This window comes from Salmo trutta, chromosome 7, assembly GCF_901001165.1.
Source record: "Salmo trutta chromosome 7, fSalTru1.1, whole genome shotgun sequence".
NCBI classification, from domain to species: Eukaryota; Metazoa; Chordata; class Actinopteri; order Salmoniformes; family Salmonidae; genus Salmo; species Salmo trutta.
The window spans coordinates 2,962,584-2,984,006 of NC_042963.1; the positions used below are offsets into that span (position 1 = coordinate 2,962,584).

The 21,423-nt window shown below is 40.8% G+C and overlaps 1 protein-coding gene across 2 annotated transcripts in view; it reads right to left on the bottom strand.

The window, feature by feature from the left end:
• Positions 1–21,423, bottom strand: part of LOC115196752 (transmembrane protein 266-like) — a 50,404-nt gene that overhangs the window by 16,363 nt on the left and 12,618 nt on the right. The window lies entirely within an intron of this gene.

The following is a 21,423-nucleotide window of genomic DNA, read 5'->3' on the forward strand; positions in this document are numbered from 1 at the left end:
ATCTGGAAGGAGTGTAAATGGCCTCCCGACCTCTCGAAGCTCAGAAATGACATTTTGGGGAAATCATTTTAAACCTGGAACACTGAAGACTTGAATTGAAGTAGTATCAGTGGTAAAACTGAGTGAGAGTGGCTATAGAACAGGCAATACTTCAAGGAGCTCCACACACACACACACACACACACACACACACACACACACACACACACACACACACACACACACACACACACACACACACACACACACACACACACACACACACACACACACACACACACACACACACACACACACACACACACACACACACACACAGTATTTGCAAGGAGGAAATGAGAACTGCGGAGGGGTATGGACCAGAAAGGTTTATAAAGGCATCAGGAGTAAGTTGCGGTAGGTAGTGAAAGTGGGAGCGAGGGGGCGATTGAACTGTGGTAGACAGAGGAGGAGGATTAAACCATGGGACTGATCAATACAGCCCAGGAGAGGAGAGGAGGTGAGCTGCTGGACATGACCTCAGCTGATACAACAGATAGAGAGGAGAGATGACAGAGTGGACAGAGATATCACTGTGTGTCAGGGAGCAGGTGTGTGACTGACCACACTCAGGCACACTTTTGGTGGCCCTTACTCCTGCTCCGTTCCACAGGCTGGGCTGGGCTTGGCTCAGGTCCCTGCTAGTCTTACTGAAAAGAACCTATCAGAAAAATACTGCTTTCATTTACAGTCAGTCCTAATCGAGCCAAGATTAAAGACAAAGTTAAGGCACCAGGCCTCCTTGTTGTTCTGGTGTGTGTGGAAAAGAGTGTGTGCTGTGAGCTCCTGGGACCATGTTAATGGTGGTTACTCATCCCATCCGCCACCATGTGGTCCCAGATCTGTTTAACTCCTATGGTCATTATCATGCCAAATGTAAAATTTACAACTATTTCTTTGGTCGTTGTCATGCCAACTCATATGTGACACGCCAGCGCAATGGGGGTGGATGACTCTAGTTCCTACTTCCCAGTAAGGCCGTGTTTGCAGACATGCCTTCTTAAACATGTGAACTTTCATGTGCCTTAATTACAAACTTGTATGGGAGTTGTAAATATAAATAATGTTAAATTAGGAGCCTAGTTTAGCCTGAGCTACTGTACATAGGGAGAAAGACATAATCCTTCCTAGCTAGACATGATTGGCTGAGATAATGGAGGGCTTGACCATGCGGACGGTTGGCCACACGTTTCTTAAAGAGATGGGTGGGGCTATGGCTTAAGAGGGTGTGAACAAAGCTGCATGGGCGTAAACAAAGAAGAGCTCTCCAGCACTCAAAATCTTTCCGAGGCATTTTCTCCTACTTGTCTCCTGAGTGGGATACAGTTTTTTTCAATTGCTAACAAGAATCAGTCAATACTGAAGCCACTCAAAACTCTTCACACAGTCTGCATTACCAACATGCATCTTGGCCAAACAGTTCATCTCACCTCCAAAACTCACTCAAACCACCAAAACACTTCATACATGTCTCAAAATAAGCTCGTTCGACCATAACACTGGCAACAATTCTCACTCAGAAAGCAGACATTGTCACTCATAACACACTGACCTAAAAAACACTAACAACAGGGAGCATAACATAAATGAGGAACTTTTCTCTTTGAAGTTTGAATGATTTTTCACATAAATCAGTATTTCATTAGAGAATAAGAATAACACCTTTTCACTTTAATTACTGTACTAAAGTATATGTAACAAGAATGAATCAGAAACGCAGCAATTGGCTTCAATAGCCTTTATTTTTTCTATATCTTTGCATATAATCATTTACTTGTGAAAAATAAAAAGTTGAAACAAAAAACTAATTCCTGAAATTCCAGGGCTGCAATAATAATTACAAACAAACCATCAACATGTACAGTACTGTGAGGGTTCTAGTCCTCATCAACATGTGTAGTATAATCACTCATACTGTACAGTACTGTGAGGGTTCTAGTCCTCATCAACATGTGTAGTATAATCACTCATACTGTACAGTACTGTGAGGGTTCTAGTCCTCATCAACATGTATGGTATAATCACTCATACTGTACAGTACTGTGAGGGTTCTAGTTCTCATCAACATGTATAGTATAATCACTCATACTGTACAGTACTGTGAGGGTTCTAGTCCTCATCAACATGTATAGTATAATCACTCATACTGTACAGTACTGTGAGGGTTCTAGTTCTCATCAACATGTATAGTATAATCACTCATACTGTACAGTACTGTGAGGGTTCTAGTTCTCATCAACATGTATAGTATAATCACTCATACTGTACAGTACCTTGAGGGTTCTAGTCCTCATCAACATGTATAGTATAATCACTCATACTGTACAGTACCGTGAGGGTTCTAGTCCTCATCAACATGTATAGTATAATCACTCATACTGTACAGTACTGTGAGGGTTCTAGTTCTCATCAACATGTCTAGTATAATCACTCACACTGTACAGTACTGTGAGGGTTCTAGTTCTCATCAACATGTATAGTATAATCACTCATACTGTACAGTACTGTGAGGGTTCTAGTCCTCATCAACATGTATAGTATAATAACTCATACTGTACAGTACTGTAAGGGTTCTAGTTCTCATCAACATGTATAGTATAATCACTCATACTGTACAGTACTGTGAGGGTTCTAGTTCTCATCAACATGTATAGTATAATCACTCATACTGTACAGTACTGTGAGGGTTCTAGTTCTCATAAACATGTATAGTTTAACACATACTGTACAGTACTGTGAGGGTTCTAGTTCTCATCAACATGTCTAGTATAATCACTCATACTGTACAGTACTGTGAGGGTTCTAGTTCTCATCAACATGTATAGTATAATCACTCATACTGTACAGTACTGTGAGGGTTCTAGTCCTCATCAACATGTATAGTATAATCACTCATACTGTACAGTACTGTGAGGGTTCTAGTTCTCATCAACATGTCTAGTATAATCACTCACACTGTACAGTACTGTGAGGGTTCTAGTTCTCATCAACATGTATAGTATAATCACTCATACTGTACAGTACTGTGAGGGTTCTAGTCCTCATCAACATGTATAGTATAATAACTCATACTGTACAGTACTGTAAGGGTTCTAGTTCTCATCAACATGTATAGTATAATCACTCATACTGTACAGTACTGTGAGGGTTCTAGTTCTCATCAACATGTATAGTATAATCACTCATACTGTACAGTACTGTGAGGGTTCTAGTTCTCATAAACATGTATAGTTTAACACATACTGTACAGTACTGTGAGGGTTCTAGTTCTCATCAACATGTCTAGTATAATCACTCATACTGTAGAGTACTGTGAGGGTTCTAGTTCTCATCAACATGTATAGTATAATCACTCATACTGTACAGTACTGTGAGGGTTCTAGTTCTCATCAACATGTATAGTATAATCACTCATACTGTACAGTACTGTGAGGGTTCTAGTTCTCATCAACATGTATAGTATAATCACTCATACTGTACAGTACTGTGAGGGTTCTAGTCCTCATCAACATGTATAGTATAATAACTCATACTGTACAGTACTGTGAGGGTTCTAGTCCTCATCAACATGTATAGTATAATCACTCATACTGTACAGTACTGTGAGGGTTCTAGTTCTCATCAACATGTATAGTATAATAACTCATACTGTACAGTACTGAGAGGGTTCTAGTTCTCATCAACATGTATAGTATAACACTCATACTGTACAGTACTGTGAGGGTTCTAGTTCTCATCAACATGTATAGTATAATAACTCATACTGTACAGTACTGTGAGGGTTCTAGTTCTCATCAACATGTATAGTATAATAACTCATACTGTACAGTACTGAGAGGGTTCTAGTTCTCATCAACATGTATAGTATAATAACTCATACTGTACAGTACTGTGAGGGTTCTAGTCCTCATCAACATGTATAGTATAATAACTCATACTGTACAGTACTGTGAGGGTTCTAGTTCTCATCAACATGTATAGTATAATCACTCATACTGTACAGTACTGTGAGGGTTCTAGTTCTCATCAACATGTATAGTATAATAACTCATACTGTACAGTACTGAGAGGGTTCTAGTTCTCATCAACATGTATAGTATAACACTCATACTGTACAGTACTGTGAGGGTTCTAGTTCTCATCAACATGTATAGTATAATAACTCATACTGTACAGTACTGAGAGGGTTCTAGTTCTCATCAACATGTATAGTATAACACTCATACTGTACAGTACTGAGAGGGTTCTAGTTCTCATCAACATGTATAGTATAACACTCATACTGTACAATACTGAGAGGGTTCTAGTCCTCATCAACATGTATAGTATAATCACTCATACTGTACAGTACTGAGAGGGTTCTAGTTCTCTCTCCTGCATTTGGCCACAAGTTCTCATCAACTTCACATCTTATGTCTTCTCTGGCGATGCATCTTGGAAAGTATCTTGTGGAATGTCTAATCCAACCCTGTCAGTCTTCAGGAGAAGTGTCTCCACACCCTGGCAGTCTTCAGGAGAAGTGTCTCCACACCCTGGCAGTCTTCAGGAGAAGTGTCTCCACACCCTGCATTCAAGGCATCCAGTAAGGACATCTGGTCATGTGGATGGTGGTCATAAACCTTCCACCTCCACGCAGAGAAAAACTCCTCTATGGGGTTTAGGAAGGGGGAGTATGGAGGCAGGAATAGTACTGACATCCTGGGATGTGCAGCAAACCAGTCTGACTGCAGCAGAGGGGTGGAATGCCACATTATCCCACACAACAACAAAGGTAGGGGAGTTTCTTGCCCCTCTCCTCTGCTGACAAAAGTCAATTATGCAGGTCATCCAGAAAATAAATGAGAGTTTCTGTATTGTAGGGGCCAATGAGTGGTTTGTGTAACAGCAAACCATCATTGGACAGTGCTGCACACATTGTGATGTTAGCTCCTCTCTGGCCTGGGACATCCACGGTTGCTCTCTGTCCAATCACATTTCTTCCCCTGCGGCGTGTTTTTGCCAGGTTGAATCCAGCTTCATCCACAAAGATGAATGTATGTGCAGTTTGCCTGGCTTCCACCTCCATTACTCTATAAAATACAATAAATCCACAGTTTTACAGTACTTTACATTATGCATAGCTGTGTATGTACCCTGTTTGGTTATTGAACAGACATCTCAAAGGGTACAGTGTACAACTGCTTCATCCTTATTTTGTGTTTCTCTAGGACTCTGGCAATTGTCGTTGTGCTGACCGTATTCACATTTCCAAAAGTGATATTGTCTGCCAGCACTCGAATTTCCCGCAGTTATATTGCATTGTTGCCAATTACCATGTCAACAATGGCAATTTCCTGAGCATCTGATAATATTCTGCCTCTCCCTCCTGTGGGAGGCAACCTTTGGATCCTACTGAAAAACACAAACCAATCAATATATTTCAAAATGTCAGTACATGTAAAAATGTGAACATACTATATTGCACTGTAATATGTAGTTCAATTATCATTGAAGGATGTTTTGCTGGAAAGTTTGTACTATTGAAACAACTGTTGAACGCTGCAGATTTGGTTGCACCCTTAAACCGGCCTCTCTCAAAGAGAGACCCTGGTTTACAACATCGTCAATAATTGTGGCCCTTATCTCATCAGAGACCACCGCTCTTGGTCTTCCTCTCCTTTGTCCTCCACGCATTCTCCCTCTCCCTGCCACTCTTCTTTCCACACCAACCTGTCTTCCTTGATCCACGTTTCCAAACTAAATCATTCCGAAGCCGTCCTCTTTTGTATGTTCAGTAACGAGACTAAAAACAGGACACTTAGGTAGGCTTTCAGCTGAAAGTGCAATCAGCTGTGTTTGGAATGATTAAATATTCTGCTGAGATTTTCTATATGTTTCAATCTGGTGACCGCAGAAATGCACGACATTTGCCATCATTTTGTTTTGAATGTGTTTTTCACAGTTTTGGAAACAGTGTGTTAGCATTTGAAAACATGCTGCAAATATACTGCTCAAAAAAATAAAGGGAACACTTAAACAACACAATGTAACTCCAAGTCAATCACACTTCTGTGAAATCAAACTGTCCACTTAGGAAGCAACACTGATTGACAATACATTTCACATGCTGTTGTGCAAATGGAATAGACAACAGGTGGAAATTATAGGCAATTAGCAAGACACCCCCAATAAAGGAGTGGTTCTGCAGGTGGTAACCACAGACCACTTCTCAGTTCCTATGCTTCCTGGCTGATGTCTTGGTCACTTCTGAATGCTGGCGGTGCTTTCACTCTAGTGGTAGCATGAGACAGAGTCTACAACCCACCCAAGTGGCTCAGGTAGTTCAGCTCATCCAGGATGGCACATCAATGCGAGCTGTGGCAAGAAGGTTTGCTGTGTCTGTCAGCGTAGTGTCCAGAGCATGAAGGCACTACCAGGAGACAGGCCAGTACATCAGGAGAGATGGAGGAGGCCGTAGGAGGGCAACAACCCAGCAGCAGGACCGCTACCTCCGCCTTTGTGCAAGGAGGAGCACTGCCAGAGCCCTGCAAAATGACCTCCAGCAGGCCACAAATGTGCATGTGTCTGCTCAAACGGTCAGAAACAGACTCCATGAGGGTGGTATGAGGGCCCGACGTCCACAGGTGGGGGTTGTGCTTACAGCCCAACACCGTGCAGGACGTTTGGCATTTGCCAGAGAACACCAAGATTGGCAAATTCGCCACTGGCGCCCTGTGCTCTTCACAGATGAAAGCAGGTTCACACTGAGCACATGTGACAGACGTGACAGTCTGGAGACACCGTGGAGAACGTTCTGCTGCCTGCAACATCCTCCAGCATGACCGGTTTGGCGGTGGGTCAGTCATGGTGTGGGGTGGCATTTCTTTGGGGGTCCGCACAGCCCTCCATGTGCTCGCCAGAGGTAGCCTGACTGCCATTAGGTACCGAGATGAGATCCTCAGACACCTTGTAAGACCATATGCTGGTGCGGTTGGCCCTGGGTTCCTCCTAATGCAAGACAATGCTAGACCTCATGTGGCTGGAGTGTGTCAGCACTTCCTGCAAGAGGAAGGCATTGATGCTATGGACTGGCCCGCCCGTTCCCCAGACCTGAATCCAATTGAGCACATCTGGGACATCATGTCTCGCTCCATCCACCAACGCCACGTTGCACCACAGACTGTCCAGGAGTTGGCGGATGCTTTAGTCCAGGTCTGGGAGGAGATCCCTCAGGAGACCATCCGCCACCTCATCAGGAGCATGCCCAGGCGTTGTAGGGAGGTCATACAGGCACGTGGAGGCCACACACACTACTGAGCCTCATTTTGACTTGTTTTAAGGACATTACATCAAAGTTGGATCAGCCTGTAGTGTGGTTTTCCACTTTAATTTTGAGTGTGACTCCAAATCCAGACCTCCATGGGTTGATAAATTGGATTTCCATTGATTATTTTTGTGTGATTTTGTTGTCAGCACATTCAACTATGTAAAGAAAAAAGTATTTAATGAGATTATTTCATTCATTCAGATCTAGGATGTGTTATTTTAGTGTTCCCTTTATTTTTTTGAGCAGTGTATATAGTTTTGCAGGTGGTGGAGTATGAATGAGAAAAGAGTAAATGGATTTCGGAGAATGTGGTGATTGGATGCATTTTGTGCGAAAGCAATGAAAAATGATTCACAGTTTGGTCCACCTACACTTCTGTTTCGCTGACTGTGTGAAGAGTTTGACAATGTGACTTCAGTTTTGACCAATGCATGTTAGCAATTTCAAAAAACTGTACATTTATCAACTTTTAAAACAGTACGCTTCCTCCAATTACAGTGTATGTTACACTGTAAAAAGCATTTAGGATTTTTCGACATCCCGTTGGGAGTTGTCATGACTTTTTGTGCAAAGGCCACCTCTTGGAATGACGCCTTCCACAGACACTGTGTGTAGCACAGTGAGTCTTCAAACTGTAATGTTTATTCAAATTGTATCTAGTTGGTAGGTACAGATGTGAAGCTCTCGCAGTCCCCGTTGGAGGATGATATGGCTACGGTAGTAACTCTGGAGAGGAGAAACGAAGTGGTGACCATGAAGTGTTTCATCTGAATCATCAACTCAGCCAGAAGCAAGGAATCTTCTATCAGCCTATCAAGTCAAAGATGAGTGTTGGATGTGTGAGGTAAGACATTATTTTATTTTTATTTGCCATGTGTAATGAATAACAAATCGGATATTTTTATGATCACAAACTGCTCTCCCAACAGAGTTCACTTTTTTTGAGCCAGTGGTTATGTTGGCTGCTCTTAGACATAGTCGCTGCCCTCGGACCTGATGACCGGGGTTCGAGTGCTGACGTTACCATTTAGCCCCTCTGAATTGCTGTTAGACTGCCACATGCAGTGGCTCATTTGGATGTGTTATATGTCTTAGAGCTTGACTTCCCTACGTTTCTCCTACAACTGGGCCTGGAGCTCGTTTGGAGATTCTAGCAGGGGAGTGCAGCTACACGTCTACTAATGGGGAAGTATGGTCCTCTTCCTCAAAGCACGGGCTTCAGCAGGGACACACAAGGAGTGATGAGGGAGAAAGGTGACGCCTGCCCAGCCAGCCTAATCAACTCGATAAATGGCGTGACATGTTACAGCCAGATCGCCCTCACATTTTAATCTGACGCTGAATCTGACCGCCAACTGCTCTTCAAAGAGAGTCAATGTTTTCTCTGGCCAGCGGTTACAGTTGCTGCACTCGATCATGGTGACAGGGATTCGAGTACCGGCAACGACATTAGCGTTTATCCCCTCATAATGTATGTTTTTTTTGTTGTCGTTTTTTTGTTGAAATGTTTTACTCTTTACAACAAGGCTGTGTGCATGTCTTGAATGAGCTGCATTTGCATTGTATTCCTTTCTTTTCTTGGAAGAGGATGCATGTTTAAAGAGTTTTTCTATTGATTTAATTTTACGGAGGGACTTAGGTTAGCACTGTCTACTATATTTTAAGCGTACTGCCTGTGGTTTCAGTACTGCTTTCGTGGTGTGTAGTTTTTTTGTACAGTGCATTCAGAATAGACTTTTCACACATTTTGTTAACAGCCTTATTCTAAAATTGATAAATAAATCATCCATCTCCACACAATACCCCAGAATGACAAAGCAAAAACAGGTTTAGAAACGTTTGTTTTTCCATTTATTAAAAATAAACTGAAATATTACATTTACATAAATATTCAGACCCTTTACTCAGTACTTTGTTGAAGCACCTTTGGCCGCGATTACAGTCTCGAGTCTTCTTAGGTATGACGCTACAAGCTTGGCACACCTGTATTTGGGGAGTTTCTCCCATTCTTCTCTGCAGATCTACTCATGCTCTGCCAGATTGGATGGGAAGCGTGGCTGCACAGCTATTTTCAGGTCTCTCCAGAGATGTTCGATTGAGTTCATGTCCGAGTTTAGCTGGGCCACTCAAGGACATTCATAGACTTATCCCGAAGCCCTTCTGCGTTGTCTTGGCTGTGTACTTAGGGTCGTTGTCCTGTTGGAAGGTGAACCTTCGCCCCAGTCTGAGGTCCTGAGTGCACTGGAGCAGGTTTTCATCGAGGATCTCTGTGTTCTATGCTCCATTCATCTTTCCCTCGATCCTGACTAGTCTGCTGAAAAACATCCCCACAGCATAATGCTGCTACGACCATGCTTCACCGTAGGGATAGTGCCAGGTTTCATCCAGATGTGACACTTGGCATTCAGGCCAAAGAGTTCAATCTTCGTTTCATCAGACCAGAGAATCTTGTTTCTCATGGTCTGAGAGTCCTTTAGGTGCCTTTTGGCAAACACCAAGCGGGCTGTCATGTGCCTTTTACTGAGGAGTGGCTTCCATCTGGCCACTCAACCATAAAGGCCTGATCGGTAGAGTGCTGCAGTGATGGCTATCCTTCTGGAAGGTTCTCCCATCTCCACAGAGGAACTCTGGAGCTCTGTCAGAGTGAGAATCGGGTTCTTGGTCAGCTCCCTGACCAAGGCCCTTCTCCCCCGATTGCTCAGTTTGGCCGGGCAGCCAGCTCTATGAAGAGTCTTGGTGGTTCCAAACTTCTTCCATTTAAGAATGATTGAGGCCACTGTGTTCTTAGGGACCTTCATTGCTGTAGAATTGTTTTGGTACCCTTCCCCAGATCTGTGCCTCGACCCAATCCTGTCTCGGAGCTATACGGACAATTCCTTCGACCTCATGGCTTGGTTTTTGCTCTGACATGCACTGTCAACTGTGGGACCTTATTTTAAAAGGTGTGTGCCTTTCCAAATCATGTCCAATCAATTGAATTTACCACAGGTGGAGTCCAATCAAGCTGTAGAAACATCTCAAGGATGATCAATGGAAACAGGATGCACCTGAGCTCAATTTCGAGTCTCATAGCAAATGTTCTGAATTGTTATGTAAATAAGGTATTTCTGTTTTTGTTTTTAATACATTTGCAAACATTTCTAAACCTGTTTTCACTTTGTCATTATGGGGTATTCTGTGGACATAGATGAGGAACATATTTTATTTAATCAATTTTAGAATAATTCTGTAATATAACAAAATGTGGAAAAAGTCAAGGGGTCTGAATACTTTCTGAATCCACTGTATGTAGCAGCTGTCTTCTATTCTGTACTGCCTGTAGTCTCATAGTTATTGATGAGTATGATTGTTGGCCCCGCTGCCACTAACTCCATGTTACGCTTTTCTGATTCATTCCCACTGCATGAGGGGCTCTGAGCCCCTCTAGGTAGCACCCACCTGCCTGACGTCAACCCCTCCCTGCCTGGCTTGGTGCCTGGCCTGTCCAACCCCAGGCCCCCAGTCTTGCTCTGCCTGTGACCCTGCCCAGCTTCTGGATCTTTTCTGCCCCAATCGTACCTGCTTCTTGTCCAGTCTCCAAGATCTGAGTCTCCAATACCAAGATGACATTTACCATGTACAGGTAGGTTCTTAATTTGATCACTCTTTTGTTTCTGAGAATTTTCCTGCACAGTAGGAAATGTAAACTTGCAGTGTAATCGAGTTTTACAAACGCTTCTAAAGTTAAACATCTCCACTTTCAAACGTCATGACTTGATTTGCCTTAACAAAAAATTTAGCAACCTCTACAAAGATGTCCATTACTTATAATTCACATAATAATTCATAACATCCTGTTGCTGCAGGATTATTTTCCTGCTGTAGCAAACTGGCTCAAATTAAGATCCTACATCTGTAAGAACAACTTTAAATGTTAAAACAGTTATTTTATTTAGCTTTTCCATCATTACTAAACGTTTACTATGAGGTACGTTGCCTCTTATCTTTTGTGATAACTCACTTTGGTTTACAGATATTTTAGTACTGGGCCTATCGTCAGTAAACCTTAAAAGTAACATTTCAAGTAAGTTATTAATTTATATATGTTGATAATTTGTGTATTTTCCAGGAGCTTGCTCGATTGTCTTATAAAAGAGATCAGGGAAGAATTTTCCTGTTTACTCCATATTGGCTTAAATGAGTTTCTGGTTTTTCGCTTTCCTCTGAAAAACATTGTAACATCAAATATTGTAACATTAAATAAATAATAATAAATACATTATTTCTGTTGCAATTTGTCATTATTGTACTTTTACTAAAGATAGAGGACACACATTAGCAGGTTTTTGCATTTGGAAATGTCCAAATGTAACATTGTATTATAATTCTGTGTAATCACCTTCTGGTGTAAAAAAAACTTGGAAATGAAACACAAAAACAAAATTTTAAGTGATAAGTAGGCAGGTCTGATGGCGAAAAAGAAAGGAAATTGACAAGAGCAGCATTTGGCCTACTTCACCCATGAATGAATGAGGCAACAGTAGACCAACATCCTCACACACTCAGTTTTAAGAAAAGCTCCATTGAAGCCAAAGTGTAAGTATAAAAAGGGCTAAATGGGGAGCTCTGAAACAGGTGTGCTGTGCCAATGTTCTGAAATTGATCAAAGCTCTTGATTGACGTCTCAATTGCACATTTACACCAGAACCAGTCTGCTCTCTCTGAAAAACTCCAAGGCATTAGGAACCAGACCTATGGCATCAGTCACACCATTATCGTTGATTCCAAACAGTAAATCAGTTTGAAAATGGATTGGGCCAGCCTTGTTGTTCCCTCAATTTTAAAACCTGTAAATATATGGTAATGAGGTAGATGTGAGATGCTTCCACCAACAAAGGAAGTGATTGTTAAACCTGTCCAAGCCTATCTAATACTTCTCCCTCTGTTCTGATAACTTCATGGCTCTATGGGTTCTCCATGTAGAAACTCCAACCAATTCACACCAATCTGCTGAACTCAGCATGCATAGGCAGAGGAAAATGGACTAGCACTGTGAGCCTGCAGCTAACTTTAGTTTGGGGAAGTTCTTTCCTTGTTGTCTGCAAAGGCTTCTTGCTGTCTTTTCCTGACAAACCCACTACCTATCCAAGCACTTAAAAAAGGCATTGCTTTCCTCCAAAAAAAGCAAAGACAATTGCACTCTATTGTTTTAAAATCATTACAAATGTCAATGTAACCACTGGCAGAATCCCTGAGACCACTGCTGAATCATCTGTGTCATCAACACAGCCAATAGAATCAGTCCCTGAGAGAGGAAAACCAACTAAGTACTAAATATGCTGAATATGGCTTCTGCTGCTATCACAGGTAATCAATTGTACATCTGAGAGGTTCCACATTTATTAACAATTCATCACACTAACGCCAGGGGAATTGGCAAGTAATTTGCAGGGATTTATACAATGAAAAGTCCAAGTTCATTTGGAAGTGTAACGATGTGCGCTGAGAGTCGGGAAGCAAGTTCAGGGAGTGAGTGTTTTAATAAATAAACACAACTAAATACAAAACAAGAAACACAAACAACGCACAGACGTGACACTGGAACAGAAACAGCAACAATGACGACTGGGGAAGAAACCAAAGGGAGGGACATATAAAGGGCAGGTAATCAAGGAGGTGATGGAGTCCAGGTGAGTGTCATTATGCCCGTACAGCTGGTGACGGGTGTGCGCCATAACGAGCAGCCTGGTGACCTAGAAGCCAGAGAGGCATGTGACAGGTAGGAATATGGGGGATTTGAAATGTTTATCTTCCATCACTAATTGGACTTCTGTAAATATACAGTAACATGCGACTGCCAGTCATTCTGACACGTGCACCTGTTACAGGAAGCAAGCCTACACTCAATCTCAAACTCCTATGATACTGATTTTTTTTAAATGCCACATAACTTGGATATTCTTTTTGCACACCTGTACCATGACATATAGTGAGCTTAGTGCCAAAAGGGATTCAGGCTATTCTTTGCCGAAGAAATAGGCTTTTAATATAAGGCAAATGAAGATGGATCGGCCTACATCTGCAGTGCAGCAGACGGGCTGGTTCAGAAGAAAGAGTTTTCACCAGGACACTTGAACTCTCTTGCTCTCAGCCCAAAAAGCAATCTAGCCCTTTGCATGTCTGTGAATATTAACAAAGCCTCAAACCATGCCCTTAAATGTAATCTATTGTGCTCCCCGTCATGTGGTACCTGCTGCACAGCCAATTTGATGGAGAGGACTGTTCTTCTGTGTGTTTGACTCCCCTCTACTACTTTTCAGAAATCCATCTACAGATACCAGGTAGGTAGAATATGACTCTGGCTTCTGCTGATATATATTACTCCTGCCAAGATTCAGTTCAAATTCATTCTGTACTGTATTCTTACATTCTGTGATGTTCATATCACTTCAATCTTAATTCTACTGTCTGTTGAAATGTACAAGTGAGTGCATCATTAACTGTATCGTTTGTATAATTTTTGCTGAGCAACAGTCATGTCTCAACGGTTACAGGATAAGTAGCTGGAGGACTTGATGCCAGTAGGGCACTCAGAGCAAATTTGTAATCAATCTACCCTGCACTAGTCTGGCCATGTGTAAGCTAATCTAATACCATACTTCTCACCATCACTGAATGTATCAGCCCTGTGCTTCTCACTGCAGAGCCAGCAAACCACAGAGTCAGTCCTTCCACCTCCACCCAACATGGAGACCAGTCCACATTCATTAAATGGAGCCATTTCACACTAATCTTTGGCAGGCATCTTTGTGAATGAATGGGACGGTGGGAGCAGGGTGAGAGTCCCTCCTCTCTCGCTCTCCTCCAGTCACAATACCAGGTTGACCCACATGAACCATCTGCCATTGCTGCGGCGCATCACACTGGCCCGTTGAGATCAGTGGCATATGCTGCTGTTCCAGCTGCTAGAAGCTTGGGACTAGGGGTGGCATGCTGATCTTGACGATGATATACCCAGAGAGGGGTTGTGGGCCTGGGTTGGCAGCTCAGAAAGGTGCCCTGGCCGAACTGGTAGCTCTGGAGAGGCCTGGGACCTAATTTATAACCGTTGCGTGAATTTTACACTAAATAAATGCATGCCCCACTTCTGAAAATAATACGTATTTATAAAAATATTGAGATTTAAAAACTTTGCGCATGCCACACATATACCTGTTCCTGTTATAAATCAGACCCGTAGTAAAACTTGTTAAACTGAATGCGGTCGGATCATCACATAATTGGCATATATATTACTCTCACAGAATTTCCTCGTGGGCAAGGATATTGGAAATTGAATCAAAGCCTTCTAGATGATAAATTGTTTCGAACTAGGACACAAGAATTTATAACTGACTTTTTCAGACATTGCATAGGCACAGCAGATCTCCTTATTGTATGGGACACTTTTAAATGTGCCTTTAGAGGCCATGCAATTCAGTACTCATCTATAAAACAAAAGCAATTTAGATCAAAAGAGTCCATATTAACAAAGGAAATTGAAGGACTAACAGTAAGGTTAGATAGCAATAAAAACTGTACCATAGAGGCACAGAATAAGTTAGAGGAAAAACAAAAAGAAATGGGGGAACTTATTCAAGAAAGATCCAGTGTAATATATTATAAAAATAAAGCGAACTGGATGGAATATGGAGAAAAATGCACCAAATTACTTTTCAATCTTCAATATAGAAATGTTACCGATTTTTTTATTTTTATGTTATTGAAACTTATTACAAATGATAGGTTCCCACATGATTCACCGAATGATATTTTGGAAGAGGAAGTAAAGTACTTTAAGAACATGTTTTCGTTTCAGTCTCCTCCATCTCCACTAACTGAAACTAATTGTATTGATTTTTTTCCTAATAATAATGTAAAATTAACATCTGTACAGAAAGACTCATGTGAAGGCCAAATTACAGAGGAGGAACTTCTTGATGCAGTTAAAGCCTTTAAGGCTGGGAAAACTCCAGGGCTGGATGGTATACCAGTGGAAGTACACAGAACTTTTTTTGATATACTCAGAGGACCATTATTAGCATGTTTTAACCACTCTTATATAAATTATAGATTATCAGACATGCAACAAGAAGGTCTGATATTATTACTGAAACAGGACCCAAGTGGTATATATAAAGATCCAGTCCATTTAAAAAAATTGGAGGCCTCTTACACTTCAGTGTTGTGATGCAAAAATCCTAGCAAAATGTTTGGCGCATAGAATTAAAAAAAGTATTGTCAGATATTATTCATCCTAATCAGACAGGTTTTTTACATGGACGATACATTGGAGATAATATAAGACAAGTACTGGAAACAATAGAATACTATGAAATGTCGGGGAAACCAGGCCTGGTTTTCATAGCTGATTTTGAAAAGGCTTTTGATAAAGTACGACTGGAGTTTATATATAAATGCCTAAAATATTTCAATTTTGGGAAATCTCTTATAAAATGGGTTAAAGTTATGTATAGTTTCCCTAGGTGTAAAATAGTAAATAATGGCTAAATCTCAGAAAGTTTTAAACTATCTAGAGGAGTAAAACAAGGTTGTCAACTATCGGCATATCTATTTATTATGGCCATCGAAATGTTAACTGTTAAAATTAGATCCAACAATAATATTAAGGGATTAGAAATCCGTGGCTTAAAAACTAAGGTGTCATTGTACGCTGATGATTCATGTTTTCTTTTAAAACCACAATTAGAATCTCTCCACAGCCTTATAGAGGAGCTGGATACTTTTGCTATCCTCTCTGGATTAAAACCAAATTATGATAAGTATTGGATCACAAAAAAATGCTAATTTAACATAATCATGTAATTTACCAATTAAATGGTCTGATGGAGATGTGGACATACTCAGTATACAAATCCCAAAAGAAAAAACTGATCTCACTCCAATACATTTTTATAAAAAGTTAGCAAAAATAGATAAGAAATGAAAATACCTGTCTATTTGTGGAAAAATCACCCTGATTAACTCTTTAGTCATACCACTATTTGCTTATGGTTTTGCCTACACCTAGCACCTGACCTGCTTTTTAAATTTCAATTTTACTTGGAATGGCAAGCCAGACAAAATTAAAATGGCCTATTTATATAATGAATATGAATTTAAATATTAAAGCATTAGCCCTCTCACTAAAGGCATCAGTCATACAAAAGTTATACTTAAATCCAAACTGGTTCTCTAGTAAATTGGTAGGAATGTCTCATCCCATGTTCAAGAATGGCCCTTTTCCCTTTATTCAGATTACACCTGCTCACTTTCGGTTGTTTGAAAAGGAAATAATCTCCAAAATATCTTTATTTTTTAAACAAGCCTTAGAAAGTTGGTTGCAATTTCATTTTAATCCACCTGAAAAGACAGAACAAATAATACAACAAATATTGTTGTTAAACTGAAATATACTAATTGATTTAAAAAAAAAAAAAAAATTCGAAGACATTTTTTAAAAAAGGTATCATTTTAATGAATGATATCATAAATAGGACTGGTGGAGTGATGTCACACATGCAGCTAACACAGACATATGGAAATGTCTGCTCTACCCAAAATTACAACCAACTAATTGCAGCATTACCACAAAAATGGAAGAGGCAAGTAGAAGGGGAAAAAAGTAAGGAACTTGTATGTCAGCCCTGCATTAAAGAACATAAATGGTTAAAGAAAAGTGTGATAAATAAAAACATATACCAATTTCATTTAAGGACCAAAAAACTGACAGCTGTCCCATTTAAATTGCAAAATAGTTGGGAAGAGGATTTCGATGTACCTGTTCCATGGCACATGGTTTATGAATTGATACGCAAAACAACGCCGGATTAAAAACTTCTAATTTTTCTTGCAACCAATATAATGTTATATAAATATTGGGGATACAATTTTCCCAGCTGTGCAGATTTTTCTGTGAGGAGGCAGAGTCATTAGATCATTTATTTTGGTATTGTCCATATGCAGCTCGTTTTTGGTCATAGGTCCAGGAATGGCTGAAGAATTGCAACATTTGCCTAGAACTAACGCTGCAGATAGCAATACTGGGTGATTTGAAAAGCCAGAGTCAATCAATCAATCAATTAATAATTATTATATAAAACATTTTATTTTTAATTCGCAATCTGTAGAAGCTATGAGAACAGAAAGGTTCAGTACTTTTGTGAAGCATCCCAGCACAGTTGAAAAATATATGGCAAATAGAAATCCAAAATGGAGGGTGTTAAGAGATAGATGGGAGGGGTTGAATGAAGCTGAAGGGTGGGACTAATAACAAGATAACCAATGTAAAACATACAGGGTCTGTAAAATGTATATAGGTTCAGAAATGTTGTGAAATGGCACAGTTACAAATAGAAATCAAACTGGATGGACATCAGAAACAGAGGAAGGACTAAAAACAAACAAAATATAACTATTGTAAAATAGATTGTGTCTGTAAAATGTGTATAAGATGTATAAACTGAAGGTAGAAGCCTAAGTGTTATTGTTTATTAGTTTACTCCAATTGGGGGAAGGGTGGTAGGGTTTGTGGGGAATAATAAAGGTATATTCTAAAAAAAGTATGTATATCTATATAGGTATGTGAATGTATATATGTGTATATGTATGCATATGTGTATGTACAGTGGGGTGAACAAGTATTTGATACACTGCCGATTTTGCAGGTTTTCCTACTTACAAAGCATGTAGAGGCCTGTAATTTTTATCATAGGTACACTTCAACTGTGAGAGACGGAATCTAAAACAAAAATCCAGAAAATCACATTTTATGGTGACAAGAATGCTGTATAATTTGGAGCTATTGGAATTAATGCCCCTTTTATCTAATGTTTTTGGAGGTGTTGGCAGAATCTTTTCATCTTTTGCACTAACTTATTCTGTATTATGCAAAGGACTGTGACAGTTTCTGAAAGAAAATACAATTGTTGTCGACCTGTCAGAAGAACGTTTTGAATTCAACATTGTTTTGCTTCAACTTTCTCCCCCAACTTGAATATGCTGGACGGAAGTCTGAAACATTGACTAGGCTAGTGTATTTTTTTATTACAGTACTTACAGTAGTAGCATACATGTATACTTCAATGTAAAAGATCAACTGTCTGTTCACCTATTAAATTTGACTGTGCATTATAAACCGCGCTGTCTATGGGATCGCATACAGCAAAACCTGAAATACATAGCTACTAGGCCCAAATGAGAGATGTGCATGGTAATTCGTTGTACGGCTACCTCGGGAATATGAAGCCATCACGGCCAGAAAAGGTGAGGAATTTATTCTGCAATGGTTATGAAAATAAAATAAATAGGAAATAGATTCCTATGTCTAATTACTTTAGATTCCAAAAATAAACACACATTTTCTCTCTTCTCACTAATTTCAAATGGCTGCAACTTGTTATTATTTTTTCCTTTTTTAATGTTTTATGAATAAGTGTCTCATCCTATGCCCCATTCACACAAAATACTTACTTGCCTGCCTGCAATACAATACTTAAACCACAAGAAAAATGTGCATACACATGGTTTAAAGTTTGCACGGAGGCAAGGAATTCTCCCAGCAAGTTTAGTTTTTATAAATTCCAACGCATGTTTTGTGGTATATTTTGTATATGTGCAATGTTTAGAAATGACGCTCCTGGACTCCACTGAGTCTTGGTCTGAGGGGTCAACCCACCATATAGGTCACTAAGAGGGCATCACACACACAGACTCACCTTAATGCAGCTTCACATCTCTACCAAACGACCATACATAATCCGGTTCCACTCACAAACTGCTAAATAGCCTGTAACAACCAGACTGTAAGTGTGTAGTTCAGTTTGACCAACGACAGGCTGGGATCTGCCTTTTCTATGGTCTAAGGTTTGAAAGTCACAACCCTGTGATGATGATTTTCAGAAGCTGAACGTCATAACATGACAAAAGCATACGACAGGTTAATCTGAAGAGTTAAATAAGGTGATGGGAGAGGAAAGCAGCAGGCCACATCACCGTAGTCTCTAGCATGTTCTGGGCAAGAAGGTAGCTCCATCCAGGAGTCTATTAATAAATCCAGAGCTCACCACTGCTCTGAATCTGCTAGTACTGCATGTGCCCCCTGTAGTCCGCAAGAACATCCACCTCCTACATAATCGCCCACGTCTGCTGATAGAATGCCATGTGCAGCAGCTAGATACAATGCAAAACCTACCACATGCACTCCAAGACTCTATCGTTTCCGTTTCACTGATATACAGAGCACAACAAAGCCAAGCACTCTTTAAGGGCTCCATTTAGTGTCAATCAGCCTGATTTCAGAAACCTAAAAACCATAATGTATATCAACATTACCAAAGTCTTCCCAGTGCTGATGGTAAACAATGTTATAGCATGTGATTGATAACCAAATCACACATAAAGAAACATGTTGATGAAGATCAACATTTGATCATGTGGACCAATAATGGTCTGTTTGTGTTCATACTTGGTGTTGGGATAGGAAATGTGTTCTGTCAGGTTTAAAACAACGTTTAGTCATTGTCTGGAATGTCAGTCTGGTTTAGTAGAACTGTGAAGCTAATCTTATAAGGACATCCAAGAAAAAAAAACGAGGTAGTATGAGGGAAAATGTTGAACTTTAGATAATCAGTCCCTGTGTATACGCAAAATATTGACCGTGACATAAGACCCTACATTTAGAGAAAGCACTTTATTATTCTTTGGAGAGCTTGCTTTTACATCTATTAAGACAAGGTTGAAAAAATATTAATGGTTAAGGAGTGGCGCAGCAGTCTAAGGCACTGCATCTCAGTGCAAGAGGCGTCACTACAGTTCCTGGTTCGAATCCAGGCTGTATCACATCTGGCCGTGATTGGGAGTACCATAGGGCGGCGCACAAATGGCCCAGCATCGTCCGGGTTTGGCAAGGTTAGGCCGTCATTGTAAATAAGAATTTGTTCTTAACTGACTTGCCTAGTTTAAATAAAGGTTACATTTAAAAAATAAGTGTAGGGATAACAACGTACACTCATATTTCAATGAATGACAATGTGCAATACCAACCTAGCTCTCTGTCATTCCTCTAATGCTACAGACATGAGTCACAGAGTGAACAAGAAACCATGACGTGGTTGCATACTTCTCTGTTTCCACAAATGATTCCAATGGAGGGAAACATGAGCCCACAGTGAAACTCTGGTGACGAGTAGGCCTTGGAATGCCTGTGGTTTGGAAATCTGGAATTCCAATCTAAAGAGTTCAATGATCATGCCATATCTCCAGCTTCACTGGTACCTCTGCCTTCTCTTATTAGTGTGATGGCGCTACAGAGAAAAAAGGCTTGGAGGGAAAAATAATTCCTACCCAGAAAATCATTCCTTTCCCTTTCATCAAAACAAATAGCTATTTAGCCAGGGACTGAACCATAAAAGCCTGACTTCTGAAATCCCTTAGAGATGCATCTTGATATCCCATGACTTCCACATCACTGTGTGCTCTATCTTGGGATGATAGAGTGTCATATGGACATGTTCTCCTGAGATGCCCACAGTGATGCCAGTGCTGCCAGCTCCTGCACTCTGTGGCCTGGGTGTGTGGCGTGGGACTAGGACCCATCTGTCCCCCCTTGCGTCCCACAGAGCCCTGCGCCGGGCCAGGTCCAAGCCGGGCGTGGTGAGGTCAGCTAACAGAGCAGGCCTTGGATGGTGTGGAATGGCGGGCGGATGCTCTAATGAAGCTTGTAGTGTTTGTCTACTTTCTCTGCATAGATGAGAGCGCCGCGCTACCGTGCGCCAATGGCCTGTGAGTCACGCTTCTGAGAGGATAGGCAGAACGAGGGGGGGGTGGGGGGGGGGGGGGGGGTGTCCTGTACACACTCAGCCTGCAGCGCAGTGATAGGGCCATGTTAGAAACATGTCCAGCCAGGACAAACAGGGCCCATGGGCATAGACAACACAGCCACCAGCGCCTGACATTTCAGGAACAATATGACGCTTACAAAACTCTTTGTTTTGAGCCAAAAGTGCATGTTGAAGGGAGGAATCTTTTTATAGCAAAGAGAAATGATGCCACTGAGACAA